Here is a 15,710-nt window from a genome sequence, read left to right as displayed (position 1 = left end):
TATTCTGACCCTCTTTGCAGTTATGCTGCTGCGAGCAGTCTCTCCACGGGCAACTCCACAGCCGCCTTCATTCTGCCCCAGGCATTTATTTTTGAAGTCACTCACTCTGCCTTCATAAAGACATTATTTCTATTCATTTCTTTATGAAGTCCAAGTGCTCCCCCATCCAATGAAATGGAAGCCTACAGACTGGATGCTTCCATGTCATGGGGGGAGGGGTGGGGGGGGAGTCCTATGACTTCAAAAATAATTTGTTTCTGTTTGAAGTCACTCTGTCTTCATAAATAAATTATTTCTGTTCTGGGTTCGGTTCTTTAACGGAAATAATTTCTTTATGAAGTCAGCGTGACTTCAAAAAGAAAACAATTATTTTTAAGTAATGGGGCTCCCCTCCACCCCATGACGGAGGCCTCCAGATTCTCTGCATATGATGAGAAGAAGCTTTCCTGGCTGCAGGGAGCAGAAGCTCTTGTTCCCTGGACCAACAGATTAAAAGTAGGAAAATGTATTTTCTTTAAATGTGTGTGCATGCATGTAAAAGTGTGTGTGTAATATATATATCTGATGCGGCCTGGGTATGCCTGTGTGAGTGTATAATATATATATATATATATCTGATGCGGCCTGGGTATACCTGTGTGAGTGTATGGTAAAAGGGTGCGTACGCAAATGTATGGGTCAATGTGTATATGTGTGTGACGCCATGGGGATCTCCTACACTAATTACGCGGACGACACGCAGATCCTCCTCACCCTGACAAGCGACTATGACACTGACTCTAAGACCCTCCACATCATCTACAACACCATCCAAAACTGGATGGCTACTAACAGCCTCTGTTTCAACTCCGATAAAACCGAACTCCTGCTTGTAGGCTCCCCTGACACTCTAAAAAAAACTTGACGACCAGTGCAGCCACTTCATCATCGACTCCATCAAAATTCCAGTATCCGAGTCAGTAAAAACCTTAGGCGTCTACCTGGACTCGTCTGTCCATGACCAGACAAGTGAATGCCATTGCCTCCTCAGCTGCCTACCATGCCAAACTCCTCAATGCAGTTAGACCCGACCCTACCTTTCCAGCGACACCTGCACTAACATAGCTAGGGCTATCACGGGATCACGGCTGGACTACTGCAACGTTCTCTTCCTAGGGACCTCCACGAAAAATCTTGAGAAATTGCAAGTTATTCAAAACAATGCCTTACGCACAGCACAAGGCATTTCCAAAAGAGAGCACATCTCTACTGCCAGAAGAGCCTCCCACTGGCTCCCTATAAAAGAGAGGATCATCTTCAAAGCCCTGACCCTCACCCACAAATGCATTCACCTCACCGCGCCAGCATACCTATCACAAAGGACCCAACCTGCCTCATCTTCAAGACCAACTAGGACCCCCTATGCCAACCTACTCACCGTACCCATGGTAAAAAGAGCAAGAGCAGGTGGTGCCAAGTTCCCCTGCCTAGCTGCCCTGCATTGGAATGCCCTCCCCACTGCCCTGCGAGCTGAACCCTCACTCACCGCCTTCCGTAAAACCATGAAAACCACCTTATTCGCCTGACCACCTTACCCCTTCCTGACGTCCATCCACTATACGGATACCTGAACTGTGTATGTTTTGTGCATAACATGTATTACATCTCTGCGCTCCAATGCTGTAACATCTGCATAATGTAACTAAGCCTGCTGCAAGTAACAGCACCACAATGCCCCTGGGCTGTCTGTGCGCTATATAAATGTAAAAAATAAAATAAAATGTGTGTGTGGTGAGTGGTGTTTGTGTTTAGAGGCTCAACAAAAACATTTCAGTTGGGTGCTAACCCTTCACGGGCGTTGGGGGAGGGGCATCTACTTCTTTGCGCATTCCAATGAGACTTTTCTAGTCCAGCTTCAATGTTACAAGCAGTTAACCCTCCTTTAAGTCTGAAAGCACCTACTCATGCACTGCTGCCAGAATGACTGGTCTCCGTCCCCTCTCTACCCTTCCAATCACTCCCCTGGCATTCAAGTACTAAACCCACATCACAATTTCAACTCCCGAATAACAGTGAAATGCTTTACGTTAGTAATTGCCAGTCCTTTGTAAATGTCGAAACCCAGGTGCTGTTTAATTCATGTATCCAGTTCTGTCCGCCAACAGCTTTGTAGGTCAGCCAGGTCTAGTCAAAGTAGCCCAACATTTCAGGGTGTGGGTGAGAGGCCTGATGCCCAGTCAGATCAATGGTGTTGTGCCAGTGCTTGTGTTAAATGTCATGATTACTTATTGGTAATCTTCATTACTCGTAGCCCCATTTTTCCTCGTCTCAGTACTTGTGTATGAGTCACTTTGCCTCATACACAAGTACTGGGATGAGGTAGCGGGACATAGAGGTAATGCCTCGCTTAGTTACCTGTAATATTCACTACTCCTAGCCCCACTCTTCCTTGTCCTAGTATTTGCTTATGAGGCACGGTGCCTCATACGTAAGCACTGGGACAAGGAAGAGGGACGTGGTGGTAATTCTGGGCTGAGGTGCTGATTTTGAGGGCGGGGGGCTGGAGGGAGTGGGGCTGTGTGTGGTGGGAAGGGAGGTTGTGCATTAAATTGTAATGTTAATCTATCTCCAGGCTAAGCAGGCATGACATGTGGTATTGGTGGTCAAAGAGGCATATTATGTGCAGCCAGTCTAGTCATTTCTTAGTTTGGCTTGACTTTTTTTACCTGGGCATCTCTGGTAAAGCAGTCCTGCTAAGTGTAATAACCTGGCTCGGCTGGGATTTGGGTGCTGCCAGTCTAGCCGTTCTTACTGTGGGAGTGGTTATTTTTCTGGGCATCTGTGATAAAATAACCATGATAAGGGTTATTGCTTCGACTGGCATTTTGGTGCAACCAGTCTAGGAATGTCTAAATGTGGCCTGGCATGCTTTACTGTAATATGTCATTACGTGTCTAGACTGATCTACATTGTAGAGCAAGTTGGACATATTTTCATTGTGGCATGGTATTTTTAATAGCCAAGCATTACATTAATTAAAGCATTAATGTTCCTGTACACTGTTGGTGACTTGCATGTATTGGAATTTTGGACTGGTGTTACCCTACAAAACAATTGCAAACGCCCTGGCACTTGAGCCAATTTTTCTCAAAGTGTGCTGGGATAATGCATGAAAACACATATCTATATCCTTCTCCGCACCGTACCCCTGTGGCAGCATGTTCATGTGTATCGCGCAAGCGCGGTAATCTAGGCCAAGCCACAGTGTGGCGCAACCTGTGATTTGTTGCTGTGCTGGGGGGGTCGGGGGGCGGGCTCAGCATGGCTCGCAGGGGAGAGTGGGGGGAAGATTTTGTGCTAACTCTCCCTGCTGTGTTACTTTGCTCTGTCGGGGTTACTGCTACTCCCCCCCCCCCCCCTCTCGCCTCCCCATGGCTCTCCTTGAAACACAAGGCCCTTCGGCAAGGGTAAACATCTGCGCTCCAGGGCCAACAGGTTTGCTAAGGAGCTTTAGCTGCACTTCCAAGCCAGGGGGCTACTGTCACCCCAGCACTTGCAGAACATTTCGGTCCAGAAATGAAACCTGTTTGGAAAAATGAGACCAGCTATGAGAAAGTGCGAGCCCGGTAAGCACTATTTAGGGGGGGCATTACAGACGCTAGGTTTTCTGCCTGTCCTGGGGGACCCTCATCCGTTCAAAGCTAGAGTGGGGGAGGGTCTGCGGCTGGATTTATTTGCATAAGTGACTGGGTGCACCCTTGGAATGTATAAGAGTATCTTTATTCCGACAAACGCAACGCAAGAAGGAAAGAAGTGCCACAGACAAAGTGGTATTTAAAATGCCTAGTAAATATCCCGTTACTAAGACGAATCAAGGAGAGCGAGTTGGCTGATTTTGACATTTGTAATCACGGCATGAGCCGTGACCTAAGATTTGTGTGATTCTCGGCAAATTCGTTTAATTTCCGTCTGCTCAAAATTATAAATACATGCCATATAATTTGACTCTGCTGCCAGCCCTACACCTAAACTGCATACCAGCCCCTATTTTACCTTCTAAAACGGACACATGTAAAAGGGAGTAAAACCCTCTGTTGAGATGTGAGGACCACTCCCAACTTGGGCGGCTGAGCCGCTCTATATCCGCGCAGCGCCGCTGCTGAATAAGGGGAGGCCCACATGGAATAGACGTCCGGTCTCAAGCTCCACTTTATTCTGGCTGACCTCTTCCCCTATCCCCACGTCACTTCCCCTCCCTTCGATCCCGCCCCCGCCCGAACCCAATGTACACATAACGACGTGGATAAACTGTAATGTCCAAACAGGACAACCTTCCCCCCTTTTTAATCATAGTCGGGTGCTAACCCATCTATTCAATGATTCTTCTGGGTTTAGTCTGTGCTCTGATGGGGCGGCTTGCCTTTGGCAGTTCTGGGCTGAAATGGGTGGGGGTCTGTCCATGAACCACTCACCATCATCCTCGGTGACCTCTCCACCGGACACCACCTCCTCTTCACAGTATATCTGTCCACGTCCCTTGGTCGTCACAGCCATACTGTTCCTCCTCCGAGACTTCCCAGGGTGACACGCCCCCTGGCATTCCTTGAAGTGTATATCAAAATCAACACAATGGACCAGTAGGATTTAGGGAATGGAATAAATGATTACATTTATCTTTTTAACACATACCAATAAATGTCACTCATTAGATTCAAATTAATTTTATTATCCTCAGCATATAACAAATGATCAATTTCATAAAAAACACATATCACAAAATATTCATCACACTAAATCAGCTCACTCTCAATCATACCTACCATTCATTCAATCTTCTTCTAAAAACGTACAAATCACAACTACAATCGTTAACCCCTTGGTCAACAGTTCATCTGTTTTTCTATGTACAAAGTCCTCCACTACAATGGCAGATAGTTCTTTCTGTGTTTTTAGACAGATACACAGAATATATAGTCTACATATGTTTGTTGACTCATCGGACATTATAAATTCGTCCTCTTGTTGATGCAACCTTCTTCAGGACTAAATGGGGATTTCGAAGGGATTGTGTCCTCCGACGTATTCCTCATCTTAGATATCTCCTTCCAGCTCTGCTGGCCTCGGAAAATTTTTTCTCTAGAGGGCGCTGCGCGTCGACGTCCTTCGAGTCGATGTCCCTCGACAGCCGCCGTATCGACGTTCGACGTCATCCTGCCTATAAAGGCCGCGCGCAGCGTCCGTTGCTCAGTTCCGTTTTTCCGCGCTTACTCGGTGCCTCGGAATACCGTTGCTCAGTTCTTAGTCAGATTAATCCTATTTACCTCGAGTTATTCGATCCGTACTCGATGGCTTCCTCGTCGGAACCGACAACTCCTCGATCCGGCTTCAAAAAATGTCGAGATTGTGGGAAAAAGATGTCGTTGACCGATCCTCACAGAATTTGTCTGTGGTGCTTGGGAGCTGAACACCATTGTTCGGAATGCGAGGACTGTATGTCCATGACAGCTAAGGCCCTGAAGGAGCGTAGGGGGAAGCTGGAGAAAGGTAAGACTTTTAAAGCTTCTTCTTCGTCGACGAAGTCGAGACATTCGTCTCCTCGTCACCATTCGCGATCCAGGTCTCGGAGTGGGTCTCATCACTCCTCGAGATCGAAGCACTCGAAGAGGAGACGTCGAAGATCCCCTTCTCCGTCTTCCTCTTCCTCTGTTTCGCCAAAAAGAATCCCTTGCCCCACGAAACATAGTTCCCGGGCTAAATGGGAGGAATTCCGAAAGAATATGATGAGCGTCTTCGAGAAAGCGGCCTCGACCCCCTCGAAGACTGCCGAGAGCGATGCTCTGGTCGAAAGACCCGAAGGTCAAAAACGCCGCGAGTCGCAGTACCCGGCGAAAGAAACCTCTCGAGCGCGTCTCGAACCCTCGAGCAGGACTATGACCTCCAAACCTTCCTCGAAGGTTCCGTCGACGCCGTCGACGAAGGTCCCGTCGACGTCTATGTCTTCGACGCCGTTGTCGAAGGGACCTTCGACACACGGGTCTGTCGACTCGACGCCGGCCTCGACGCCAAGAAAAGTCACGGTTACCACACATCCAGTGACTATCCCCAGGCCCTCGACGTCGATGGCTTCGATATTGTCGAGTAGAATTCCAATTCTGTCGAGGTCCTCGAGGCCTCCACCTCTGTTTTCGACGCCACGCTCGAAGCCGTCGGCGTCGACGACATCGACGCTTTCGAGGCCAATAATGACAAGTTCGGCACCCTCTGCCTTGGAAATGGGATTTACTCCCTTTATGAGTTCAGAACAATTGAGAACTATATCCTCAATTTTAGAAGAGGGTGATTTGTCTGAACAAGACACATTTGAGTTACAGGGACCTGTAACCCCAGTTAGAGAGGAATTTTCCTCTGAAGAGCGCAGATTAAAGGATCTTCATGATTCTTTACATGAGGCAAGTGGGTTAGACACTTCCCCTGAGGTGGAGTTTGCTAAACCAGACCCGGGGGAGCATGCTGAAACCCCCTACAGAGCCTTAATGGCCAGGATTACAGAGTTCATGGGGTGGTCTGCACCTTCACAATCTTTCCAACAAGATGACCTCACAGATATTCTTGACAAAGGCCCACAAGAGGATCCTGTGGTGCCCTTTCATAAAGCTCTTCAGAGAACGATCATGACAAACTGGGAAACCCCAGATGTAATACCAGCAGTAAATAAAAAACTGTCTACAAAGTACAGGGTATCTTCCACATACCCAGAGTTTATGTCTAAACACCCATCCCCAGAAAGTCTGGTGGTACAAGCAGCATCCTCTACCGATGTCAAGACGGCTTATCCTACAGTCCCACAGGACAGGGACGATAAAAAATATGATGCTATGGCAAAGAAAGTCTTTTCAGCATGTAGCATGGCGTTAAAGTCTGTTAATGCTACTTGCACCCTTGCTAGGTTCAGCCATACACTTTGGGAGTGTGCTTCTACAGCGGCTGACTGCATCCCGGAGGGAGAAGAAAGGGATGCGTTCCTGAATATTATACAGGACGGTAAAGACGCTATGTGCGAATCCCTCCAGACGGGCATTGATTCGGCTGACAGTATCAGCAGAGCAATGGCGGCAAGTACATCAACCAGGAGATTCGCTTGGTTGAGAAAGTCGGGTTTTGCCCCAGATGTGCAAGCCAGGCTCTTGAACATGCCCTTCGATGGCTCTTCTTTGTTCGGGAAAAAGGCGGATGACAGTTTAGAGAAACTGCAAACTTCAAAAGCTGCAGCAAAATCCCTAGGAGCTGCAATCCGTCAGACTCCTTTTCGTCCCACAGGAACCTCTGCGAGGGGCAAGTCCTTTTGCTTCTACTCCGCATTCGGAAGAGGTAGAGGACGACCGGCTCAAAGGGGTCAAAGAAGAACTACCCGAGGTGGACGGGGTAGATATTCTAAAGCCGCAGCAACAGCAGGTGCCTCTTTACCATCGGCATCTGCATCAGCCGCCCCAAAACCACTCTGAGGACTCCCCTCATAGGACACCTGTAGGAGGCAGGTTGACTCAACATCTGACGGTATGGCAGGCTATCACGTCAGATGCTTGGGCATTGGAAACAGTCGCCCAAGGTTACTGCCTGCCTTTCCTACGTATACCTCAGAGTCATCCACCGGGGATCAGCTCTCAGAAAGCTCCAGATCCGCTCCTCTTGCAGGAAATTTTGGACCTGCTAGAGAAAGGTGCCATAGAACCGGTACCTGTAGCGGAGAGGAACAAGGGCTGGTACTCCCCTTACTTTCTCATTCCGAAGAAAGACGGAGGACTGAGACCCATCTTGGACTTGCGAGAATTGAACAAATTCCTCAGAAAAGACAAATTCAAGATGGTCACTCTTTCTCAGATCCTCCAGGACCTGCAGTTCCAGGACTGGTTGGTATCTCTGGACCTTCAGGACGCTTATTTCCATGTGCCTATCCATCTCAAACACAGGAAATACCTGAGGTTCACAATTGGCAACTCTCACTATCAATTTCGAGTGCTGCCATTTGGGCTGACCTCCGCCCGAGGGTCTTCACCAAGTTAATGTCGGTAGTGGCTGCAAGTCTAAGGAGGGAAGGGATTCACGTCTACCCCTACCTGGACAATTAGCTGATCAGGGCTGTTTCTCCGGAGCAAGCTCAGATCCAGCTAAATCACGTGTGCCACTTCCTTCACAGACTGGGCTTCTCCCTCAATTTAAAGAAGTCACAAATGATACCATCGCAGAGACTCCAGTTCATAGGAGCGATCCTGGATACTTCCCTGGGAAAAGCCTCGCCACCAGAGGTGAGGGCTCAAGATATTCTACAGATGGTTACCAAGTTCCAGCATGCCCAACGTCTCCCAGCCTTCGACTTTTTGAGGTTGCTAGGCCTCATGGCATCCTGCATTTTCCTTGTGCCAGAGGCTCGCCTGAGAATGAGATCCCTCCAGTGGGCACTGAGGACTCAGTGGTCTCAATTCTCAGGGAGAATGACAGATCTTCTTCAGGTTCCCGGCAGGGTGGCTCGAGACCTTCAGTGGTGGGCCTGTCAGGAGAACATTCTGAAAGGAGAACAGTTTTGGCAACCCTGGCCGGAGATAACAGTAGTCACGGATGCCTCACTCACGGGGTGGGGAGCCCACGCCAACGACTTGACCATCAGCGGTCGTTGGTCTCCATCGGAGTCCAGACTACACATCAACCTGTTAGAGCTGAGAGCCATCAGACTTGCGCTGAAGGCTTTCCTGCCAGCTGTACAAGGGAAGAACGTCCTGATAATGACGGACAACACGGTGGCCATGCATTACCTCAACAAAAGAGGAGGCGTAGGATCACTACCCCTGTGCAGAGAGGCGATGCAGCTCTGGTTTTGGGCAATCCAAGAAGGAATCTCTCTATCGACAGTTCACCTAGCCGGAGAGAAGAACTTGACAGCGGACGCTCTGAGCAGGCAGAACAGTCTCCCACGAGTGAGAGCTAGCTCAGGAAGTCCTTCAAGAGATCTTCGCCCTTTGGGGAACCCCTCAGGTAGATCTGTTCGCCACCAGCCTAAACAGGAAATGCGACCTGTTCTGCTCAAGGGAATTTCCTCCGAGAGGAGCTCTGGGAGACGCGTTCATAGTGGACTGGGAGTTTCCGCTTCTGTACGCGTTCCCACCGGTCCCTGTCATTCCTCAAATGATCAGGAGGTTGAGAAGATTCCGGCGAACCATGACCTAATTGCCCCGGATTGTGCCAGGAGAACGTGGTACCCGGACCTTCTAGACTTGTCCATCTGCCCTCCAATTCGACTTCCACTCAGAGAGAACCTACTCTCACAGAAGGGAGGTCAGGTTCTCCACCTAGACATCAAAACCCTCAACCTTCACGCTTGGCTTCTGAACGGCTGAGGTACAAGGATTGGGACCTCCCTGATGATGTTATGGAGGTGTTGCTTTCGGCAAGGAGGCCAGCAACAAAGTCTTTATACCGCTGCCGTTGGAACAGATTTTGCAGCTGGTGTAGAGAACAGAATATTGACCCATTTTCATGTGGTACACCAATGGTTCTGTCCTTCCTACTATATTTGGCAAATTCAGGCCTTCAAGTTGGCACCATTAAGGGCTATCTCGCAGCGCTATCCATCTTTAAGCGTACTGCGGAAGAACCATCCTATTTCAAATTACCCTTGGTAATACAGTTTCTAAAGGGGTTAACCAATGTTTATCCCCCAAGACCATTCCAAGTTCCCCTATGGGATTTAAACTTAGTACTAACTTTCCTGATGGGTACACCTTTCGAACCTCTCCATTCTTGTTCGTTAAAATTCCTTACCCTTAAAACTGTTTTATTAATAGCACTTACATCTGCTAGAAGGGTGAGCGAATTACAAGCTCTTTCTTGTAAACCCCCTCATACAATCTTTCACAAAGACAAAGTTGTCCTGCAAGTGAAGCCTAATTTCCTCCCAAAGGTGGTTTCTGAATTCCATATCACTCAGAAGATTACCCTACCATCTTTCTATCCTCCTCCTCACCCGGGGAAAGAGGAAGAGAGGTTACACAGACTAGACCCTAGGAGGGCTTTAAGTTTTTACATTAGTAGACTAGCCAGGATAAGACAGGCAGACCAGCTGTTTGTAGGTTACACAGGTCACAAGCTGGGGTTACCAATAACTAAGCAGACCATTTCCAGATGGATCATTCTAGCCATTCTGGAATGTTATAAACTGGCAGGGAAAGAGCCCCCTCAAAACCTTAGGGCTCATTCGACCAGAGGTATTGCAGCTTCATCGGCCCTCAAAAGAGGCGTGCCGGTTAAAGACATATGTGCGGCCGCTACATGGTCGTCTGTCCATACCTTTACACGTTTTTACAATCTGGATTCCTCCTCCAGTCAAGAGACTAGGTTTGGAAGGGCTGTACTGCATTCTATTCATCAATAAAAGACAGCGTGAAGTCAGTACTCCCTCCTCCGAATATAGAATACTGCTATGGGAGCCTATCTTAAGATGAGGAATACGTCGGAGGACACAATCCCTTCGAAGAACAAGTTACTTCTTACCTTGTAACGTTCTATCGACGGGATGTTCCTCCGACGTATTCCTCATCGACCCTCCCATCCATCCCCGCAGTTCTACTTCCCTTGTTGTTGCAGCTTACGCTCCTTCAGGGTGATTAGTCTAGTCCAGACAGTAATACTGTGGGCTACAAAACGGAACTGAGCAACGGACGCTGCGCGCGGCCTTTATAGGCGGGATGACGTCGAACGTCGATACGGCGGCTGTCGAGGGACATCGACTCGAAGGACGTCGACGCGCAGCGCCCTCTAGAGAAAAAATTTTCCGAGGCCAGCAGAGCTGGAAGGAGATATCTAAGATGAGGAATACGTCGGAGGAACATCCCGTCGAAAGAACGTTACAAGGTAAGAAGTAACTTGTTCTTCTATCACTCCCCTTCAACCAAGTAGGGTGAGTATCAACACTCGCCAAGGGCAGCTTCTCTATTATCCTTGTCGTATTAGTATAAGGATGTCATAGCTTTCAAACAAGAGTCGAGGGTTTCTTCTCAGCCTTCCAACTATTTCGCATCTGGGTGTCTAAATAGGCCCCATTTCTTGGAAAATTATCTTCGTATCTATTGTCACAGGGTATTTGGATGCGACGGCGTCAGCATCATTGCAGACCGTTGTGATGCTGGAAATGCATCGGAGGGACAGGGCCTCCGTATCCTTGTCCTTTACTGCTTTTTATCGTGTGTTCTGTCGTGTTTTCCACGCAGGAGTTTGTGTGGAACTCCTGGCGGTGCAGCTCTCTTTTGGTTTGGTGAACAGACCCGCGGGATACCCTTATGGCACCCATTGGTAGGGGTATAATCCTGTGCCCCTAGTGTATGTTTTTGGGCACCCATGTGTGACCCGCAGAGTACGGGCTGGTGGCAGCTCTGTGCTGAAATGACTGGTGCCCTGAGCGTCCTCCATTTTGGGATGCCCAGGCCCTGTCATTGGAATCAGTAGATTCCTGATGGAGACAAAATGGCCTTCCATCGCCTGTTACCTCGATCTTCCCGAAGTCCCGGAAAGCCCTGTCTCTGTCCCTTCCCCCTGACTGGCTGTTGGGTGGAAGTTCCATATATCGTAGTGTGGGGAAGTGCCGACCAGACTGGCTGGAGCCTTCTCAAACGACCGTATGTTGTGGGTACACCTGTGGGTGGGACCTGGGTGAATGGAGTTTGTGACGAATATGCATTCTATGTTGTGGCTGTCTAGTATCTGGTGGTTGACACAATGGTTGAGACAGCCCTGCCCGAAACCGGTATGAATGCAGCTTGGAGTGTTGAATGGCTCGATACTTGTCCCAATACACATTACTTGTTGTGAGTGTCTGGAGAGAAGTGAATGGCCTGAATGCCCCATGTGCCTGATTGGCTGCCTGCCTGCATGAATGACCGTAGTCGTGATTGGATGCTTGAGTGTGACCCAGCGGAATGAATGGGGGATCAACAGTATATCTGGGGACCTCTCACTGCTAGGATGGAGTAACTGAAGCTTAACCTTGAGCCCTGCTGGACCAGAAGAATTGCTGTTGCGCTCCTTTGCAATATGAAAGCTGCTGTGCCTCAAGAACGGACCCAGAGAGGACCTGGTAAGGCGCCCTTTTCCCGAGCTACGAGGGACCTTCGTGCACAGCTGATCTTTGCCTAAGCTCCCTGGTAGACAGACCTTCGACAGGCTGCCGACCCGATACAGGGATTGCTGTGGAACTCCAAGGAGAAGCGTCTGGACTGTTGTCCACCACTGTCGCCGACCGCCGTCGCCGACTGGAGCCGCCATGCTCCCGTTGCCTAAGAACTTCATTGATCCAAGGACGCTCTAGTCCGCATCGTCGCTGCTGTATCCTGCTGGAGAAGGCCTGGCCGTTGACGCGCCGAGGAGCATCCACCGGTGGGTTTCCCGCCACCCAAAGACCACAGACGCCGACAACTCGACGCCCTTGCTGGGCCACAGTTCTTCAACTCTTTGCGGTCCAGAACTATCGACACCGAGGTGTCCCGCACGCCTCTTCCTGGCAGGACGTTTACGCTTCCCCGTCAACGAGCACCGCTAGGAACGACACGGCCATTTCACCGTTGTAGCTCGACCTGTTCTCCGTCAGATGTTCGACCCGTGACTCCTGCCTGAAAAGGAGGACACTCGAGAAGGGCCGTCGATTCCCCTGACGAGGAACGCTACAACGCCAGGTACTTTGGGGTTGCAGAACTATTGGAAAGTCTAGTGTGAACAATATATGGACTGGGCTTGTATCTTTCTTCTGCAGGTTGCCCAGGTGGGAGGATCTCCACACAGAACTGTGTCTCGGTAGCAGGACCAGTATTCTGCCAATTGCTCAACCATCTTGTTTTCCTTCCTCTCTCTACTGCTGGTTTCCTCTTTATTTTGATCTGTGTGTCATTCTGACCGTATGCACTTTAAGGAGATCTAATAACATTAGAATTTAAAATTGTATATATTTACCATTGTTGATTTTCGGAGTACAAAGTGAGTTATTGTGATCGTGTATATGACTTTGAACATTAATTATATAAAGACTGTGTTTTAACTAATACAGTGTGTGGACATTGCTTTGTGGGTGCTCGGGGACTACAATGTACTTAAGAACCAGCTTGCATCCCCTCCTGAGAAGCTAGGCCTTGATTGCTCGACTACGTTACCATAATAGAGAATCTTGGCAGGGGTCTCTGTGCCTCCCCTCTACCATATAGAGAGCGGAAGTGCAGACACCCCGGCCCCTCCGGTCTTACCATACACCAGCAGACACGGACTGAAGAACACGAGAGGATAGCCACAGAATCAGGGTGCCTGAGGCAAAAGAGGGGCACTAGAGGCGGATGTGATCCCCTGAACAAAACATTGAGAGACTTACCCTTACCCAAGGGGTTAACGATTGTATTTGTGATTTGTATGTTTTTAGAATTGAAGATTGAATGAATGGTAGGTATTAGTGAGAGTGAGTTGATTTAGTGTGATGAATATTTTGTGATGTGTTTTTTATGAAATTGGTAATTTGTTATATGCTGAGGATAATAAAATGAATTTGAATCTAATGAGTGACATTTATTGGTATGTGTTAAAAAGATAAATGTAATAATTTATTCCATTCCCTAAATCCTACTGGTCCATTGTGTTGATTTTGATATTGCTAGCTGCCCGGAGGACCAGGGTTGACCAGGCACCCCTTTTTTCTAAAAATTCCTTGAAGTGTGACACATTCCTTGTGATTGTCTGTCCTTCTGCGTCCACGGCTGTGACCATGGTGCCTTTTGCTTTGATGACTGTGAGGGGGCTGAAAAGCGAGAGCCTTCCTTCCTTCTTTGGGCCTGACGTACCAGCACTCGGTCACCATCCTTGAAGCTGTGTTCCCTTGGTCATCTCTACTCATCGGCTGCATTTTTTATTTTCCATTTTTCTTCGGTGTCTCTAGCCCCCAATGGATTATCCTCTGGTGTGTTGCTGCCCTCCAGGGGTCTCTTTGGCAGTCGTGTCCGCAAACTGCGACCAAACAGGAGGTTGGTCGGGCATTTGCCCGTGGTGCTGTGAGAGGTATGGCGGTAATCAAAAAGGAGCTGGTACAATGTTTGCTTGAAAGGTCTGTGGGACAGGTGCACCACTTGCAGCGCTCTCTTGAGATTAGCTGGTTTGGGGCCAGAGAGGTGTAATCTTCCAGTGTTTAACATCCATGTACTGGGTAAAATATGTAAAGGCCAGGCTGGTGAGCGCTGGGCCATTGCCTGGTTTTAATATTTGAGTGATGCCATATGCTGTGAGGATGCAGCCAGAGTAGGGGTGACCGTTGTTGCTGCTGCGGATGGTACTCTCTGTACTTCTGGGTATCTCAAGTATTCATAAACCATCACTAAGGCATATGTGCCATCTCGGAGAGGTCCAAAAGGTCGACAGCCAGCTCCTCCCATACGCTCCCAAGGAATGGTGACATCTGTAGGGGATTTGGGTGCGGTGCTGGTGCTGCAGACTGCGCAATTCTTTAGGGTGTCTACCACTTGTTTGTCCAGCTTTGGAAACCAGATTTTCTATCTGAGAAGTTTTTTTTCCGAGTCTACGTCTGTTTGTCCCTCGTGGGCCAGGTCGACCAATTGTTGGTGCAATGACTTGGGCAAGACAATTCGACAGCCCTTAATGATTGTTTGGTCTTCTGAAGTGGTGTGCTCCTCTTGGACCAGCAGCATTGCTTTTACGTCACCTTGCAGCGATTCCTCTAGGTGTTTAGTTGGTTTTCTTGCATGCTTCAGTTTCCCTTGGCTGATGCACTGAGCGAGGATGGCAAGAATGGGGTCATTTGCGGATTCTTGTTGTAGCGTCTTCCACGCTTTTGGGAAAGGTTTTAGCTGGTGTATGATGTATTGCAGATATGCATCAGCGATGGAATGTTCCGGAACAGACAGACCTGTGGGGTGATGGGAGAAATAGTCGGCTGGATTCTTGTCTTTGCCTGGCCTGTGGTGGATAGAAAACTTGTAGTCCTGGAGGCGGAGTCTGCACTTTGTATCCAAAAATGGTCAGGAGGGCTTGGTGGTCAGTGACCACTGTGAAAACAGATGGAAGTGCTCATAGCGCCCCAGACGACCTCCAGGGTTTCCTTCTCTGCTTGGGAGTATTTTTGTTCGGTTGTGGAGAGGCTGCAGCTGGTGTATGACGACACTTTCTTGATGTGGGGAGTTTGGGGGTTGTATTGCGCCAGTACTGCACCCAGTCCCATGGGGCTGGCATTCACCGTCACCTTGTGTCCTTGGCTGAGATAAAGTAGGCAATGTCTGAGGCTGAGGTAGTGCATCACGAATGTCTGTGAAGGCAGCCTCACATTAGATAGCCCAGATTAATTCCTGGCCGTTCATGGTCCGCTCTCTCAGTGGGGCACTCACTGTCACAAAGTTTTTTAAGTAGCTCGAACAGTAGCTGGCCAGCCCTGGGAATGACCTATGGTCCGACACGTCCATTGGCCGCGGGGTGTCTTGCAGTGCCTTAACATTATCCGGGTCCAGCCTCATGGCTTGGTAACAGAATATATGGCCAAAGAATTTGAGGGTTCTCTTTCCAGATTCGCAAACGTCCTTGTTGAGCTCACACTTGAGCTTGGCTTCTTCGAGGGCCCTGCAGACTTTGTGTAGGTTGTCATTGTGCTCCTGGATTGATTTCCTGAATACCAGGATGTCATTGCTGTAATTTAGACACCTTGCCAC

The 15,710-nt window shown here is 48.8% G+C and overlaps 1 protein-coding gene across 14 annotated transcripts in view; it reads left to right on the top strand.

Moving 5' to 3' along the window:
- PPIP5K1 (diphosphoinositol pentakisphosphate kinase 1) overlaps positions 1-15,710 on the top strand; it is a 1,113,174-nt gene that overhangs the window by 121,431 nt on the left and 976,033 nt on the right. The gene's annotated exons all lie outside the window — the stretch shown is intronic.

Source organism: Ambystoma mexicanum, chromosome 11 (genome assembly GCF_040938575.1).
Source record: "Ambystoma mexicanum isolate Mex_15411 chromosome 11, UKY_AmexF1_1, whole genome shotgun sequence".
Taxonomy (NCBI): Eukaryota; Metazoa; Chordata; class Amphibia; order Caudata; family Ambystomatidae; genus Ambystoma; species Ambystoma mexicanum.
The sequence above is the reverse complement of the archived record's forward strand: the minus strand, read 5'-3'. Positions and strand labels throughout refer to the sequence as shown.